Source organism: Heteronotia binoei, chromosome 5 (assembly GCF_032191835.1).
Source record: "Heteronotia binoei isolate CCM8104 ecotype False Entrance Well chromosome 5, APGP_CSIRO_Hbin_v1, whole genome shotgun sequence".
NCBI lineage: Eukaryota > Metazoa > Chordata > Lepidosauria > Squamata > Gekkonidae > Heteronotia > Heteronotia binoei.
This window is the reverse complement of record NC_083227.1, coordinates 36,085,407-36,089,831: the sequence shown is the minus strand read 5'-3', so window position 1 is coordinate 36,089,831 and position 4,425 is coordinate 36,085,407. Positions and strand designations below refer to the sequence as shown.

At 45.7% G+C, this 4,425-nt stretch overlaps 1 long non-coding RNA gene across 1 annotated transcript; it reads right to left on the bottom strand.

Annotated features, from left to right (window-relative positions):
* Positions 1-1,336: 1,336 nt before the first annotated feature.
* LOC132571438 (uncharacterized) lies at positions 1,337-3,877 on the bottom strand. The gene is made up of 2 exons (XR_009555389.1): positions 3,696-3,877; positions 1,337-1,380 (listed from the first exon to the last, which is right to left on the bottom strand). It is a non-coding gene; the product is annotated as an uncharacterized LOC132571438 (long non-coding RNA).
* Between the last annotated feature and the right edge of the window lie 548 nt (positions 3,878-4,425).

Genomic DNA, 4,425 nt, shown 5'->3' with positions numbered 1-4,425 from the left:
AGCGTCCGAGGTGCCAAATCCAAATCGCTGTGCAAGTATCGCAGGTCCGAGGTCCAGAAGCCGAGGTCAGGGAGTCCAGAAGTCAAAAGCCAAAGTCAGGGAGTCAGGAACCAAAGTCAAGCCGGAGTGGATGCTAGAATGTCAGGGAGATGACTAGTTGCTTCCGCAAAGCCTCCTCCCAAAGCCCACAGCTATATAGCCCTCTGCTGGCTGTTGCCTGTTTGGGCTAATTGCTGGCTCAGGGAGGCAGCCAGGATCCTGTTACCACTCAAGCATCCTTGCTCTTAGAAGGGCCAGAATCCTCTCAGAACTCAGGGCTCAGGGAGCGTCTTGCTTGTGAGCGTGCCGCCCTCCTCCGATCCCTGAGGTCCTGCCGGAGGCGGTCACGCACACGAGCCACCCGAGAGGGCGAGGCAGGGGGGCTGGGATCTTCTCCAGCAGGAGGCAGGGGCACTGGTGCAGGTGGCAGGGGCACAGTTTCCGCATCAGACTCAACTTCCTCTGAAGGGTCCCCAGCACCCATGACATATTGTACTGTTTATCTTCATGCCAAGAACAGTTTCATCTGCTACATTTCTGTGGGTCAGTCTGCTGTTAAAGGAACAGGGCAGCCAATAAAAACAACCTGGGAAGTTTATATCAAATTATTTCTTGGGACATTCACACTTGTCTTTCCAAACCTGGAGCTTTTTCTGAGCAGGAACGCAGTTCCTGCTGGCTTGATGTCAGGGGTGTGTGGTCTAATATGCAAATGAGTTCCTGCAGAACTTTTCCTATAGAAAAGCTCTACGTGATACAATGGTGCCATCAGGGGGTGTAGCCTAATATGCAAATGAGTCCCTGCTGGGCCTTTTCTACAGAAAAGTCCTGTGCAAAACAATGGTGCCATCAGGGGTGTGGCCTAATATGCAAATAAGTTGCTGCTGGGCTTTTTCTATAGAAAAGTGCTGCATGAAACAATGGTGCCACCAGGGGGTGTAGCCTAATATGCAAATCAGTCCCTGTTGGGCCTTTTCTACAGAAAAGCTCTGTGCAAAACAATGGTGACATCAGGGGTATGTGGCCTAATATGCAAATGAGTTCATGCTGGGCTTTTTCTACAAAAAATGCCCTGTCCAAATCGATTTACTTTCCCCTCTTTTTCTAAAAAGTACCAGACTGATTCTTTGATGAAAAAAGCAAACAAGAAAATTCAGGTCATTATAAGCTTTATTGTGTTTTGGAATTTTCTGTTAACATAACAAAAAAATTTCTTGATAACAAGGGAACATCCATGTGTGTTGTCAGTCTGGGAGGAGAAGATGCGATGGTGTTCATTGACAAACAAAAGGAGCGGATGTCATTCTCGCTTGGGTGGCTCAAAGGGGCTATCATATAGTTCTGAAAAAGAAAACACATACATATATACATATATTAGGACTGGGAAATGTAAATGGTTGGAAGCCAGAAAGGAATATTCTTTATTGGGTAGATCGAGATGGGTAGCCATGTTAGTCTGTCTGTAGCAGCAGAAAAGAGTTAAGAGTCCAGTAGCTCTGACTCTTTTCTGCTCTTTATTGGGTAGGAGCTGTGAAGGACTCCTGGTTTCTCTGAGGAAAAGATGGCTGCCATGTGCTTGAGGAAGGGCTTACTAGTAGGCTGACGAAGTGCCCACTAATGGCTGGCAATCCTGGTAATTGTTGCTGATGCCTGCCATACTCATCTGGTCAGTGGGTAGAAGCAGGACAGCAAAACAGGTACGGGGGGGGGGTGTATGTGTGTGTGGAGTGTGCATGCATGATGTTGTAACTTGCAGCATAACCCAGAAGCACGGCATCACACTGGAGTGACACTCTTCCTTTTGGTCACACCAGTCCAGAAGTGATGCCATCACACGACAAACAAAGACCACCCCCCACCTCCTCCTGCTGCTGCTACCCTGCCTGGCAACCCTACCAACTAGTCTCTCTGGAAGGATAGTGGCAGGCAGGCAAGTCCAATGGAGTGAAGCTTGCAGGTCTACTATCGAAGACTTAATACCTTTCCTTCCTCACCTTCATAGATGGATGTCTAACTTCCTCTCCTTCTAACACTCCATGCCTACCACATTCTGTTAATACTCACTATCACAGAATCTTAACATAGACATATTTATTTAACGGATCTATGATTAAACTAGAATTGCCAGGTCTGGGTTGAAAATACCTGGATATTTTAGGGGTGGAGTCTGAGGAGGGTATAGTTTGGAGAATGGAGGGGCTTCAGAGTAGCCTAATAAAATAAATAAATAAATAAATAATGCCATAGAGCCCACCCTCCAAAGAAGCCATTTTCTCCAGGGGAACTGATCTCTGTCACCTGGAGATCAGTTGTAATAGTGGGAGATCTCCAGCTACCATCTGGAGGGTTGGCAACCCTTGATTAAACCTTTGTTGCAAGTGACAATTATACTTTGCTTTGATACTTTGTGTCTGGGAGATCAATTTGTTCTACACAGTCTTGGAAATCCTTAATCTGTAAGTAGGGTTGCAAGCTCTAGATTGGGGAATTTATGGGGATCCAGAGAGAAGGACTTCCCCTGAGTCAGCTGTGTGGGCTTCCAGGGCAGAGTGGGGATTTGAATCTGGGTCTCCACCAATGTTCCCTCTAAGCTGTGGAGGGAAAATTTTACTTTATGAGCTACTGGTATTAAAGTTGTGAGCTACTGGCATTAAAGTTGTGAGCTACTGCATAAATTAGTTTGCTCTGGGGTCATTTTATCTGAGCTGAGACAAAAATGTGTGAGCTGGAGGCCAAAAAATTGTGAGCTAGCTCACACTAACTCCGCTTAGAGGGAACACTCGTCCCCACCAACTTGGTCCATAACCACTAGACTTCTCTGACTTTCAGAGGAATGTCCTTCATGCATCTCACACTCAGCCATGAATTTAAGAATATTCCTTTCCACCTTGACTTGGTATTAAGGGTTCCCATACTTCAGGTGCTACAGGAAAGGATTTCCAGGGTGTCGCTTCCTGGCAGGTTTGAGCCTATTTCCCTGACAGTGAACACTGAGAAGCAAACAATATGCAGGCACTGTACCTAGGCACATCTGGTTATGTACCACAGTGTTTGTCTAGGCCCATTGAAAGGGCCAGGAGTCTCTTTTGGCAGGAATGTCAATGTGCATTCCAAGCTGCGTGCAACTAAATACAGATACAAGCAGGCCTCATTTTGGGCAAGAGCTCACAGGAGTGGAGCTCTGGAACCTCTAAATTTTATTGTGCTCTTTCTCTCTTACCCCCCCCCCCAATACTTGCTTCTGGGCTCCATTGTTCAACCCCCCTGTGAGAATTCTGCTGAACTCTAAAATTTGACAAACTTCCCAATATTTTTCTGCACGAAACAAGGGAAAATAACCAAAACATATAAAGCAGACAGATGGGAATCTTCATCATGCTACTATGGCCACATAGGAGAAAGTAATTTTAAAAGTATGATGGAAGTAAGATTTTATGATGACAATTATAATTCAAGAAGCATTTTATGGTAGTTGCTGAACTGATATAATTTAGTACATCTCCTGGTGATGTCAGGAGTGCATGGCATATGCAAATGAGGTATGCAAATAAGTTGTGCTAATGAGCTCTGGCACCTCTTTTTCTACCAAATGACCTGTACAAGTATATCAAGCTATACATGTGGTAAGGGCTCTTCCAGCAGTTCAGTCCACTTACCCTTTGTCTTGTCAAAGAATCGCTTAAAGATGTGCAGTACAGACCGTACCGCATTGAAAAGGCAATCCATACTACACATTTTGGCAGTCTGCTGTGGGTTCGCCTTCACCTGTGTATAGAAAATGGGATTAAAATGTGTGGCAGTGGATTCAAGACATTGCCCGGTAGAGTCTGTATACCATCTCTTGCAGGGCTTTTTGTGTAGCAGGAATTCTTGCATATTAGGCCACACGCCCCTGATGTAGCCAATCCTCCAAGAGCTTAGAGGGGTCTTAGCATAGGGCCTACTGTAAACTCCAGGAGGATTGGCTACAACAGGGATGTGTGGCATAATACGCAAAGGAGATCCTGCTGCAATAAAAGCCCTGATCTCTTGGCTCATATCAGGTTTTGTGGGCTCCGAGTTTGATGTTCACATGTGTCTATCCCCCCCCCCCTCCAATACAAACACAGCACACTGCGCGCACTCCCTCACACACTCGCGTCTTCTTGAAGGAGGGAGCAGGATATGATTCTGCCCTGTTCCCTTGAGCCCTGTTGGCCTCAGCAAGCCAACTGCACTACCTCCCATATCAGAATAACCAGAACATCAATGTGCATCTTGCACTTTTAGTGACTGTAAAATGCATGGAAATGATTTTAATGCATATTTTGTTTTTAATATTTTATGTTGTTTTTAACTGTTGTTAGCTGCCCTGAGCTCGTCAGGGGTGGGCAGGATAGAAATTTC